The 14,066-nt window shown below is 41.3% G+C and overlaps 1 protein-coding gene across 1 annotated transcript in view; it reads right to left on the bottom strand.

Moving 5' to 3' along the window:
- Positions 1 to 7,702, bottom strand: part of Fam107b (family with sequence similarity 107 member B) — a 111,649-nt gene extending 103,947 nt beyond the window's left edge. Inside the window, exons 1-2 of the mRNA XM_031359476.1 lie at positions 7,503 to 7,702; positions 2,557 to 2,636 (exon numbers count right to left, since the gene is read on the bottom strand). The gene's annotated coding sequence lies outside the window, so the exon portion shown is untranslated. The remainder of the gene's footprint in view (positions 1 to 2,556; positions 2,637 to 7,502) is intronic.
- Positions 7,703 to 14,066: the final 6,364 nt, after the last annotated feature.

The raw sequence follows: 14,066 nt of genomic DNA, 5'->3' as shown, positions 1-14,066 counted from the left end.
AGGAGAAGAAGAAAGAAAGAAAGAAAGAAAATTAATATTACCAACATATCCTAATCGATTGAAATTCAAAAGTATAAGGATTTAGAAATTTGTTGGCTATCATCCAGTGGTCTCTCTAATTTGGTAATTGGAGAAATAGGTCCAACATTGTACAATCCATATACACTTTCTGCTTGTTTGTACCTGACAGTGTCTTATTGTGTACCACATAATGGTCTTGAAATCATGTTTCTTTTATCTCAGCATCTCTATTAGTAGGATTGTTTATTTGGTGTTTTTACTACACTATACTATGGTTTTCAGAACAGTTTACATATTTCAAAATTATTTATACAGCCAAAAAAATGTAGACAATTAACTTGGGAGGTAGCTTGTAAGAGAACAACAAAGAGTGAGACTGAATGCTTTGCTTGACATTTGTTAACTATTGTATCAAGTTTGAAGAAGAGGACTTTATAAGTTACTATTCCTCTGAGATGAATGCTTTTCCAAATAATCACAGCCAATGAACCAGATATTTACCCTCTTTAATGTCTGTGCCACCCTCCAAGCAGAACCATTGTTTATTGAAACAGTTGGTGAATGACTTTATGGATAGACCATCTTAATACCTATACCATTTCTTAAATGAATGTAAATGTAACCTGTTCTCTGTGGACTGAGAATGAAGACAATCATTAAGGTCAAATAGCTTTGACCATAACAGGAAATATGTATCCAAAAATCATGCCTACAATTCATTCCTTGGCGCAGCAGAACTGTCAACTCTCAGCTTAGCTACCATGGAGGTAAAATCCTTTGAGGGCCACTGAACCTTATTACAATGAACTCCAATGTCTAAAAAGTGTTCTTATTTTGGGCTTGTACCACAGTAAGAGACAAGATTTTAAGCTCTATTAAAAAGAAAACAAACAAAGAAATAAAAAGACTTTATCTATTTATGTTCATTAAAAAAAAGCTAGTGCAATGCATTATTTTAAAATATACAGTTAATATGTTTGGAGTTATTTAAAATTTATATGGAGAAAAACATGTATTTTCGGTATTGCTGTAGACAAAGATCTACATAAGACTGTTCAATTGATTGTTGTTTTATATCAAACAACTTTTATAATACTCATTTTTATTGTTACAATATTTTCTAAATTTTAAAGAATATGACAAAATAAAAAAAGAAAGGTATTACGTGTATTGAAAGGGGAGTTTATGGGAGGAGTTGGGGTACAAAAGGGAAAGAAGAATGTGATGTAATTCTATTTACTTAAAATATGTTTGTAAATGTTAACAAATTCAGATAAATTGAAATTATGTATCTTTTCTCATCATAATGCAATAAAAGTTAAATCAAAAAAGAAAGAAAACCAATATTAGATGCCCACATCATCTGAGATTTACTTCAAAATAGTGGGTTTTAATTCTCCTGGGGGAGAAATCACCCATTATAACATTAATATCTTCTGAGGCCATTGACATCAGGTGATAGATTACATACTACAAGTTTGTATTAAAGATAACACAATGGGGCTGGAGAGATGACTTGGGGATTAGGAGTATTTACTGCTTTGGCCCCCACTCCTCATGCCTGGCTGTAACTCCAGCTTCATGGGATCCAACACTTGAGGTCTGGCTGCTGCATGTCCCTGCACTCACCCATATCCAGATGCGTATGCATATATAACTTCAAATAAAATAAAGCACAGTAAAGGACTGTACACCTAAGTAGAGGCATAATAAGGGAACTAACACTAGTAGACAAAGCATTTCTGTCCATGGGAAATCCACAGGGAGGGTGGCTTGAACCCAGGCACAGAAGGCTGGAACTCCAGGCTGGGGAGACAGCTCAGTGTATAAAGCACTTGCTGCACAAGCATAGGGATCTGAGGAGCCCCCAAGCTCATGAGCCACCTAATGTTACCAGCAGTGAAGAGACCCTGCTGCAAACGAGGTGGAGGTTGTCTTCTGATACCCACTCATATACTGTGGCACATGCCTATGCACACATGCACAAATACATGCATGTATATTGTATAGAAACAGAGAGGAGAAAGTAAGGGTACAAAGACAGAAAGAAAGCTAGAACTCAGAAAGCAGGCTACTGACTGCTGACTGACCAGCTGCTGCCCCCTCATTGTTCAAGCCAAACAAGAAACCCGATACAGAAGTCAAGTAGGTACAGCCCACAAAGGTCAACTTCCTGAGATGCACTGCTGGACAAGAGTCACATAGAACTGTTCCAGAGGGGCGAACAGCATATATGTCTATATGAACTGTGGCAAGATGGCAGATTTTAATTTGTGTCACATAGAGGAAAATGAACTGATGAAATTAATCATTGTCCCACTGGGCTGTATATTTCACCTTAGGCAGGAGCATCTTAAAATCATGCAATTTTAAGAATCTGAAATATATACTCTCTCAGGTTTGGGGATGTGCTGAATGTACAGAGAGAGCAGGCATTGGTCTGAGCCTTCTGGAATCCTTTGCTTCTCAGAGCAAGTTAGACTTTGTGTTTCATTTATGCAAGAAACTGACTGGTGCTCTATTAAGGATACTCACAGCTGCACCTGTGGTTGTAGCTCAGGGAGAGGGCTTGACTAGAATACATGAGGTCCTAGGTTCAGTTCCCAGTAGTGCCACTAAAAAAAAAAAGAAAGAAGAGAAAAGAAAAAAAAAGTAAGAAAAAAGTTTTTCGGCAACTAGTCTAGAATAATATTTTTATGTTTATTCATGGTGAACCAGAAAATGACAATATCAATTTGTTATATCTGTTCTCCTTATCTTTTATCTGATAAGATGTTTCTTTGTCTGCAGTGTCCTGTACTCCTTGATAATTTAGAGAGGAGAAAATCTGTAGAGACATCAAAAGTAAGTAGAGACTGCACCTGCTGCTTCTACAGAGTAAGAAACTAAGCCTGGAAAAGCTGCTGAACTGCTCGACAGACTGCCACCTGCTGGTCACTAGGCACTATGCGCTGCTCCTTGGGTTTGGTGATGTTTTCAAACATGCAGGAGGCTAAAAGTCAGAGATCTAATGTTCTAGTGTCAGCTCTGTCACCAAATGACAGAATGTCCTTGAGCAAACGGGGTTGCTCTCTTGGCTTCTGTGTCTTCAGAGGAAAAGCAAAAACATCTAAAGCTGTATCTCTACAATCAGACATGTCTAAAAGCTTTTCTGGTATCAATGAGTTACAATACTTCATTAACATTTAATGACATGATTTCATTTTAATCATGCATCCTTCAATTGTTGGTTGTGTGTGTGTGTGTGTGTGTAAGTTGTGGAATGCTAACGTATGTATCAATTATCAGTTGTTTAGTAAATGACTCAAAATGGCCAGCAGTTCATTCTCTGTGTGTCAGATCACTGAAGGACGCTCATAAGGGGCAGTTCTTAGTGGTCCCATGAGCTCCCCTCTATGAAGGCCTAGGGAGATTATAACTCCCCCTTAGAACACATTGTAACTACCCAGTCAGTCTCACTAAACCACATTCTTCTCACCTTCAACAGCTGAGCTCAGAACGATGACAGAAACCTCTGTGTGCGTTTCCCTTCTTTTATCTAAATTAGTTATAGCCAGAGACTACTCTGCAATCCTCGAGACTCACATAGCAAGAGGCTAACAGGCCATGAGAGGATGTACCCCACACCTCTTTAGATTCCTCTTTGTTCCCCTTTACTGTTTCCCAAACCCCTTCTTCACCATCTTCCTGAAAGTAAATGTTCCCACCTGTGCATTGGGAACCAACTTAATAACACCACTTACGTAGGTTATTGTAGCAAAGGAGTCAACACAAGACAAAATGCTCACCTAAGGGGATGCATCAATGGCTTTAGGCTAGGTAATGCATGGGGCTCAGATGCTCGTATATTTTAGAAGCACAGTGTCACTGAAAACACTGGGAAAACTTCTATAGTCCCTGAAGCATTTAGCTTCCTAAAATAGGTGGCATTTATACTGAGTCCTAAGATATACATAAGAATGAATTATACAGAAACAGAGGGACACAGGGAGATGGGAAGGGATGTTCTAGGTAGAAGTAGAAGTTCACAGTGAGATCTAGAGGCCAAAGAAAGTGCAATTCCCTTAAGGCATGCCAATCCTTCATATGGCTAAAAGGTAGAGAGGTGAGAGATTACACTCCTGGCTTTAAGCCTTGGGGAATGTGAAAGTGGTCCTTCTCTGCCACACTAAAAAGATGAGCTTCATCCTGAAGGTTCTTGGGAAGCACTGGAGGAATAAAGCAGCCTAAATACTAGATGATACTGTGAAGGCCAAGGCCAACATTATATGAGTGAAGAGTGGCTAGTCTGAACATCTGGTTCCACTGGATAGAGCAGCTTAGAACTGGGTGACTATCCAAGTACTTCTCTCTGAGGTTCTGTTTTCTCTAGATACTCTCCAGTCAGCCATTTACATAGGATTCATCAAAGCTCACACTTCAACAAATAGAACACTCCAAAATTTCTAAAAGTAGCATGACAGTGTTAGAAGAAGAAAAAAAGAAAAGGAAGAGGAAGAAGAAGGAGAAGGAGGAGAAGGAGAAGAAGAAGAAGAAGAAGAAGAAGAAGAAGAAGAAGAAGAAGAAGAAGAAGAAGAAGAAGAAGAAGAGGAGGAGGAGGAGGAGGAGGAGGAGAAGGAGGAGGAGGAGGAGGAGGAAGAAAGTATATGGCTTCTTGTTGAGACTTTAAAATATCTTCATAGTTACCATATACATTCTATATCATATACAAGCACATATACTTAAATAAGGTAGCATTACCTCAAAGTGTGGGAGGTTGGGAATACAGATAGTATTCAAGATATTTTGCTATGAAGTAGAGACATGGGGCCATGGTTAGTGAATTAGTGAGTCTATCTTAGATTTTTGTTTTCTTCCTATTTATAGGTAAGAAAAATAGAGCATATTCAGATGTTTATGAGAAGAATTCAAAAGAATGAAGAAGACCCAAGTTGTAGGAGAGGGAAGGATTGAGACAAATTTTAGAGAAAATAAAAAGCACTGAACACAGCTATGTAATAAGGGGAAAACAGCTCACACAACACTAGCAAAGTTAGTGGGAGAAGTCAAAGCTATCCTCTTGGGATGACTCCTGGTTTTTAAATTAGAGTCAAGGTCATCAGCTAAACTCCATCAATGAGAAGGACCAATCAGAAGCTACTGGGCTTCCAGGAAAGAGCAGAATATGAACAAGGTCCATATTAGCATTTCCTCTAGGCTCCGCCCAACAGTTACCTAGCAACGGCCAGGTAGGCGCCAAGAGCTAGACTTCTAAGAACTGTTTAGGCTCCTCTCCCCCCTCTCTCTCTCTCCCTCCCTCTCTCTCTCCCTCTCTCTCCCCTCTCTCCCTACCTATTCTCTTTCTCTCCTTCTTCACATGTCCTCAGCTGGCCTCTTCCCTCTTTCTCCTCTCTCTTTATGTCCTTCTCTGTGCCCTGCTCTCTGCCTCTACTCTCTTCCCCAGGTCCCAAACAGGTTCCTTTTATACTAAGCCTATCTTAAAGCTGATTTCTCAGAGGGAATGCTTAGGCACAGACCCACCCAGGTGCTCCCTTCTGCCACTACACCACTGCCTTTAATAAAACAGAACAGTATTCTCTTCTATAGAAGAGCTAAATAACTCAGAAAACAAGGAAGGACTACCAGATTCACTGAGGGCTCCCTAGGATGAGGCACAGAGTCAGTTGCAGACAGTCCTCACGAGTGTGAGCTTTTCTCCATCCATGGTCAGCTGTTTGGGTGTCAGGGAAGTCTAGATGAAAGGTAGATTCTACAATAATTCGGTAGGGAACTACAGGGCCAAAGCCTGGTGCCAGAGGTTGCAATGACTTTAATATTGCTAGTCACAGTAAGAAGGAAGTAAGGACATGGAATGCATGGGTTGGTGGGTTATAAAAATACTAGTTACATCCAAATGCTAGCTAAATGATGAGATAACATGTTTCACAAAGTTGCTGTGTGTCTTAGGGCTTCTTTTCTGTGAAGGGAAAACATGACCAAGGCAATTTTTTTTTCTTTTCTTTTTCTTTTTTCGGTTTTTTCAAGACAGGGTTTCTCTGTGTAGCCCTGGCTGTCCTGGAACTCACTCTGTAGATCAGGCTGGCCTCAAACTCAGAAATCCATCTGCCTCTGCCTCCCAAGTGCTGGGGTTACGTTTAATTGGTACTAATGTATATAGTTTTAGAGCTTTAGTCCATTATCATCATGGCAGGAAACATGGCTGCATTCTGGCGGACTTTAAGCTGGAGAAGCCAAAAGATCTACACCTTTATTTGAAGGCAGCCAGGGGACTATCTTCTGCACTGGGCAGAGCCTAAGCAGAGACTGACTGTGGAGCAGAGACTGAAGGACAAACCAGAGACTGCTACACCTGGGAATCTTTCTCATATACAATCACCAAACCCAGACACTATTGTGGATATCAGCAAGTGCTGGCTGACAGGAGTCTGATATAGCTGTCTCCTGAGAGGCTCTGCCAGCACCCGACTAATACAGAAGTAGAGGCTCACAGCCATCCATTGGACTGAGCACAGGGTCCCTAATGAAGGAGCTAGAGAAAGGACCCAAGGAACTGAAGGATTTGCAGCCCCTTAAGACAAACAACAGTATAATCTAACTAGTACCCTCAGAGCTCCCAGGGACTAAACCACCAACCAAAGAGTATATACATGGTTGGACTCATGGCTCCAGCAGCATATGTATAGCAGAAGATGGCCTAGTCAGTCATCAATGGGAGGAGAGGCCCATTGTGAAGGTTCTATGCCCTAGTGTATGGGAATGCTAGGGCCAGGAAGTAAGAGAGGGTGTTTTGGTGAGCAGGGGAAGTGGGGAGGGAACAGGGATTTTTTTTCCCCCAGAGGGGAAACTGGGAAAGGAGATATCATTTGAAATGTAAATAAAGAAAATATCTAATTTTAAAAAAAAGAGACCACAAAGCCTATCTATATATTGATACACTTCCTCCATCAAGGCCACACCTCCTCCAACAAGGCCACACCCCCTCCAACAAGGCCACACCTCCTAAGGGTGCTGTTTCCTATATACAAATACTCAAACCCATGAGTCTATGGGAGTCAGACCTATTCAAACCACCACACTGAGGTGATGCTTGGTTTTACTTCCTAGGTCGCTTCAATCATCTCCCTCCTGTGTTCCTCTTGTCCATGCTGTCATCCAGTTGTTAGCACTGAGCTGGTATCAACTGATACACAACAGTTTCACAGAAAAATCCCCAGGGTTGTGGTTTTATTGGACACATTTTTTGCAGAGTGTGGTGGACATGTTAGTCCTTCACCTTGGCATGCTGGCACCACACCCCTCCCCCACTCCAGTTCTTCTAGTAGTCTGCCTCTTTCTCCATGATGTTTCCTGGGAGTTGGGGGTGATTAGATACTTTCCTCTTGATGGATTAAACTTTCTGGATAGGGGTCTCAAATATTTCAAGGCAAAAATTTTGAACCATTTGCAAACAGCAAAACCCCAAATTTGGGCAGCATATTTACCACACATTAATATGGTTTCTGAATGAAATGAAAATTTAGGCAGTTGTTGTGTCCGCCTTGACCAGCCAGAAAGACACGACCCGAGAACTCTTCCTTTTGCAGTTTATTTCAAGAACCTTTTAACAATGTTTCTCCCTCCTGCTTCTCCCTCCTGCTCCTCCTACTTCTGGTTTCTGCCGCTTGCCTTCCTGCTTCTGGGGAGCCGTTACTTAAGCTCCGCCTTCCGGCCCACCCTCAGCCGTTGAGTACTCCTAAGCTTAGCCAATCCCAATGGGCTACAAAAGCGGATAGGTCACCAGATGCGGAAGCAACCAATGGCAGCAAGCTTAGCCAAATGAGGGCTTGCTTATGAGACAGCTCGCTCTTGGAATGGCTCTCCACGGGCAGTGCCAGAAGAGAGTCCTACTGATAAAGTGATTTTTTTTTTTAATGTCCTTTTTGGAGACTGTGTCTTACTGTATAGCCCAAATTCATGACTTTCCTAATCCATGATCCCAAACGCTACCATTATAATAATCTTATGTCATCATGACTGGCTGATCCAGTGATTTTTGATAGACATACATGATAGGAACATCCACAGATCTTTAGAGTAAATCTTCAAGGAAATTCTAAGTAAACTTGACCTTGGAGTAGTATTTTCTTCATTGATAGGGCAGTAAAAATTCTAAGACAAGGCTATTCTTCCTACTGACAAATTGACCCAGTGTCAAAGGAAAGTCTACAGCTCCAAGTACAATGGTCTCCTGCCTAGAGTACACACACACACACACACACACACACACACACACACACACACACCTCCCAGTCTATTTAAGAGCCATGTTTAACAAAGAAACATCAATGAATAGTGCCCTTGAATAGAAAAGGCCTGTGCTGGATTTCCTCTGGGATCTGGACTCTAGCCAGCTTCCACAGGAAATGCCACAGAGTGACAAAAAGAAGGTGCCCCAGACAGACGCACCCACCAGGAGGGGTGCATGTGTATATACCACACAACGCCCACACAAGCTTTGCAGTCACCAGATGCTTAAGAGGGGATATTGTTGTGCTGAGGCTAGCCAGCCAACAGCATAGGAAGGGCAGGGAAGCCGCCCCATGGGGTACCTGGTTCTCTCTTAGCACAGAACGGAGAGAACAGGGTAGGAACGCCATCACATAATGTTTACACTCGATGTGCAAAGAAATCACTCTGGAAAGAGTGATTTCAAAATTTCAAAGAATAACAGATATTATTCTTGCCTAATGGGGCTGCCAGTAATGGCTGTTAGTTTTGCTTAACTGAGTTTTATACACTCTCTTCAGTGAACAAGTACTGCATTTGAAGAGGTATGTGAAAGCAGAGTGGAAGGAATTCATTAAATTATCTCCTGCTCCATGTGCTGGGGAGCATTACCTCATCCAGTCTCAGTTCTCTGCACTAGGCAAGGCCACATCCCCATCAACTGAGAGGAATGGGAGTGGGGCCCCAGACTTACGTCACTCTGTGATGGGTCATAGTTCTCTTGCTGAGGTTTCCCTCTCACTTGGCGGAGATATTCACCCTGAAGTTCTCTCACAACCTACAGCTAAAAGTTAGAGCTGCTAATCAATGTTCAATCAATGACCATTTAACTGGAGAAGATGAACCCTTTCTTCTGAGACAAAGATCCATACTTAAATCAGGAGAAAGGGCGCAGATAACTGCTCTGTCCCTGTTGTGGCTTTTCTTTGAACAAAGAAAGTTTAGATACTAGAAGACATTAAGTAATTTGCTTAAGACTACCCAGTCAGCAAGTGACAGCGCTGTTACATAAGGTGGATCATGTGCTTGTAGAATCCTCACACTTAACTGTGAGTTAAAGCCACCTTGATGAAGTGGTCAGGACACTCTGAAGACAGTATGGATGTGGAGGTCTCAGCTGGACCCCCACAGAGCTGTATATAGACTAACACTGGCATATGTGTGGCTGAGACATTGGCATAGAGAAGAAGCTTCTGTCAGACTGTGTGCAAAAGAATTAATCAAAAATATTGATAATGGGAGCTAGCTTTCTCTGTCGACAAAAAAGCACAATATTGTTTAATAATTTATGTGATTAGGGGCATTAGCATGAATGCAGTGATGTCAAAAGATTTAGATACAGAAGCTGATAAAGTATGTCTGTGGATGTGGATGTGTGTAGCCCTACCCCCTACTGTTGGGATCAATGAGACTCTAGACAGAGTATTGTTAATGCTTAAATCTCAGTTTCTCAATATCATTTTTAATTAAAAATTACTGAACATAGCTGAAGACTCAGTTGCCTGTCATGGAAAAAGACCTGAATTCAACTCGAGTACCACATAAAACCAGGCATAATGGTGACTTTCTGTAATTGCAGCACTCAGGAGATGGAGGAGGAAGAATCAAAGAGTCCAGGACTAGCCTTGGCTGTGTAGTGAATTTGAAGTCCACCTGGGCTACATGAAACTCTGTCCAAAAAAATTCCTATAACTTTGTATAGCAATAACTGACTGAAGCAAGAAACATAACAAGATAAGTTATAGAATTTTTGGTAACAGGAAACTAGGACTTTTTCCTAGTTTCTTTCTCTGGTGAGGTTCAGCACGAAGCACCAAAGCCAACTTCAGGAGGCTCCTGCTGGCCAAATCTGAGACAGCTTGAGAATGAAAGGAAGTAATGTTCAAACAGATATGATTCATTCTACAAAGTAAAATAAATAAATAAAAACTAAAATAAATAAATAAATAAATAAAATAAATAAAATAAATAAAAACTACACTTTGAAGTAGAATGCTAAGTGATCATTTTAGAAGGAATGGGTTGCATTTTATAATTATTCATCAATAATATTAATTGGCTTAGGTAGATGCAAAATTAATAGGTGGTGGTTCACTGAGACAATAGCTGTGTATATAGACTCCCAGTCTTCCCCACAGAACACTAATAACATCCTAGTGAATTGTCATGAACATATACCAATGCTTATTAAAATACCTTCACAGAGAATTAATGAGCCTCTCTGTGGAGAAACTGGCCAGCTACGCTCTGTACCACATGAGGAAAGTTTACATGAGCAGAAATGGGTTAGCTCATCATCTTGTGCCTTTGATACTATGTATTAGGACAAACACATCGTTGGTCCTGTGACATCCCGAAGACATGCATGGAACACATATAAACTAATGACAGAACCTCAGACAACCTCGAACTGAGACATATTCTTCCTGCTAACTAGGCTGAACTTCAAGAACATCAAAGCCAGGCTGGAGAGATGGCTCAGTGCTTAAGAGCACCGACTTTTGAAGGTCCTGAGTTCAAATCCCAGCAACCACACGGTGGCTCATAACCATTCGTAAGGAGATCTGACCTCCTCTTCTGGAGTGTCTGAAGACAGCTACAGTGTACTTACATATAAATAAATAAATCTAAAAAAAAATAACATAAAAGCCATGAAAGATAGCAAGACTATATTCCTGTTCCAAATTAAAAATGACTAAAGAGACTTTTTCTTTTTCTCCCTCCCTTCCTCCCTTCCTTCCTTTCATTCACTTTACACCCAGTTGCTGTGGTGCTTTACACCTCTCCCACTGTGGCCAGCTGAGGCAGCCCAGGTAGGGGAATGTATTCCACTAGCAGGCAACAGCTTTAGGAGTCCCCACTCCTATTGTTCCAGACCCACGTACAGACGGAGCTCCATATCTGCTACTTTACGTGCAGGAGGGGTGGGAGTGGGGCTGTGTTCCGTATCCACATGAAGATGGAGCTGCACAGTCACTACATATGTGTGGGGGAGGGGAGCCGCTAGGTCCTGCTGGTGTCTCTTTGGTTGGTGGCTCAGTGTCTGAGAGCCCCCACCGGTCCAGGCCTGCCGAGGAAGTGTAAGCTGTGGTCCTAATCTAGATCTTGATTCTATAAAAAACCAATGCTGCCTATTAGTCAGCTTTACACTCTAGTAACCAGGCAGCTGAAATCATTAACTTACATAGAGTGCAGTTTTATTTTGGTCTGTAATGTACTTTGGGAGCTTCAAGTTCAACATCAGTTGAAGTAGATGCTTTAGACCTCTGATGTGCAAGAAGGATGACATTGGTATGTGTTGGGGTGAGGGGAAATGACACAGTGCAGCTCACCCCACAGCCAGGAAGTAAGCTGGCTGTCTACAGCCCCCAAATTCCCCTGCCTCCCCATTAAGCCCCTCCTATTAAAGGTTTCACCTCTTCCAAACAGCACTATCATCAGGACCAGTCTCTTAACCGGGGACGCACTTGGGGGTCCAGGCCATAGCATCACCATTAAGATAATTACTGAAATCTGAGTGGAGAAATGTTAAGAAGGCAGTGTGATATCGATGCCAACTTCCTGATTTTGTAGCTATCCAGTAGCTATGCAGGATGCATAGGTACAAAGCACTGTTCCTTCAGAAGTTTCTCAAGCAGTGAGAGAAAGAACATCTCAAGCATCAATAAATCTGGGGAAGGGTCTATAAGATTTGCAATTCATGAAATTGCAAATGTTCGACTTTAAGTTAAATATTAAAATTATATTATTGAAATCACAAATAAGCCCAGTTATTTTAAGATAAATTATTTGGAAAACATATATTAAAAGTCAACACCAGCTGGGCGGTGGTGGTTAATGCATTTTAATCTCACCACTCAGGAGGCAGAAGCAGGAGTAAGTCTGTGACTTTGAGGCCAGCTTGGCCCACAGAGCTAATTCCAGATCAGCCGGGGGTGGGGGGGAAACCCTTGGGGGAAAAAGTCAACACCAACTTTTATCAAAATGAATAATGTATATTACAGAAAAAAAAACAGAAAAGAACATTATTGAGTACAAATACAAATACTTTGTTGCTATTCTCTAAAAACACAAAGGATCAGGGGCTAGAGAAACCACTCAGTAGTTAAGAGCAATTCCTGTTATTTGGGCAAAGCAATACTGATTCAGATCACTCATGTTAGATGACTCCCAAACCTATAATTCCAGCTCAGGGGTTCCAGTGCCGCCTTCTAGCCTCTGTGGTCACCTGCATAGACATGACAGACATACATAGACATACACAGATACACACAAACAATTAAATAAAAATTAAATCAAACTATTATTCTATGTGGCTGCTTTTTCTTTCCTTTTTGTCTTTATTTGTGTTTGTCTGTTTTTGTTTTGTTTTGTTTTTAAACACAGGGTCTCACTATGTATCCCTCGATAGCATGGAACTCACTATATAAAAACCAGACTGGCCTCAAGCTCACAGAGATGTACCTTCTGTTTTTAACTGCTGCATAAAATTGCTACCAACTGATAGCCTATCACTTTTAAGCCAATTCCCAATCAAAAGATATTTATATTGTTCTTTAATATTCCTTACATGCGAGTGTGCACAGTGTGTATGTTCATTTGTGTGTGGGTGCAGTATGTATGTATATGTTCATGTGAGTGGGCATAGTACGTATGTATATGTTCATGTGTGTTGCATGTGTAGGACAGAGGCTGAAGTCAGCTGTTTTCCTCAGTTGCTATCTACCTTCTTTTTTGAGATAAGGTCTCTCTCTGTGTGTCTTTCTATGTCTCTTTGTCTCACTCTGTCTTTCCTTGTTTCTCTCTCACTGTCTCTGTTTTTCTCTCTATGTCTCTGTCTTTGTGTGCCTGTATATATATACATCTGTCTCTATCTCTGTCTCTGTCTCTATCTCTATCATCTCTATCTCTATCTCTGTCTGTCTCTGTCTCTATCTGTCTTGGTCTCTGTCTCTATCTCTCTGAACCTTGAGCAATATTTGGTTGGGCAACAAACTCCAGGAATCCTCAAGTCTCTATTTCTCATTTCCACCCATTCCCAGTGTTGAGGTTACAAAGTGCTTCTGTGCCTGGCTGTTACATGGGTGATAGGGACCCAAAAATCAGGTCCTCATATTTGCATATCAGGCACTTTACTCCCTAGGCCACCTCCTCTCCCTGCTATTTAACATTCTCTAGAATACTTATTCTTTAAAATGCATACTGCTATATTATATAACGGACTCAAAATCAGGATAGAAACCACCAAATGTCAGAGAAGGAAAGTTATTCACACTTGAATTACTAAAGTATGCAAAAGTAATGAGAAGTCCAAGGTAAACAGAGCCTATGATCCCATGCATCCATACCCCAGCACTGAAATTGGCAAATCTCAATGTGTGCCCTCACCTTAGTTCTTTCTAGAAATCTACTCAAGTACAAGACTATTTTTCCAAAGCTCTGTTTCTGTTTTTAAGTTATGGGTATGTGTGTATTTGCATACAAATGCTTGTGAAGGCCAGAGGTACAGGAACAGGATCCCCTGGAGCTGGAGTTACAGGGGTGTGTGAGCTGAGGCTACTGAGGACTGATCTTGGGTCCTCTGTAAGAGCAGTCAGTGTGTGTTCTTCACTGCCTAGCCATCTCTCTGGACTCTATCTGATTTAGACTGGGAAATCTTCGTTAGCCTCCCAAGGAATGAACATTGGCACTTGTCTGTCTTTATAAACCTGGGACTCTTTGTGCCTCTATTACAGAAGGCAAACATGTGCAAAACTATTCAACCATACTCATAATCAGCA

This window comes from Mastomys coucha, unplaced genomic scaffold (assembly GCF_008632895.1).
Source record: "Mastomys coucha isolate ucsf_1 unplaced genomic scaffold, UCSF_Mcou_1 pScaffold7, whole genome shotgun sequence".
Taxonomy (NCBI): domain Eukaryota; kingdom Metazoa; phylum Chordata; class Mammalia; order Rodentia; family Muridae; genus Mastomys; species Mastomys coucha.
Note: the sequence above shows the minus strand (reverse complement) of the source record. Positions and strands in the feature narration are given on the sequence as shown.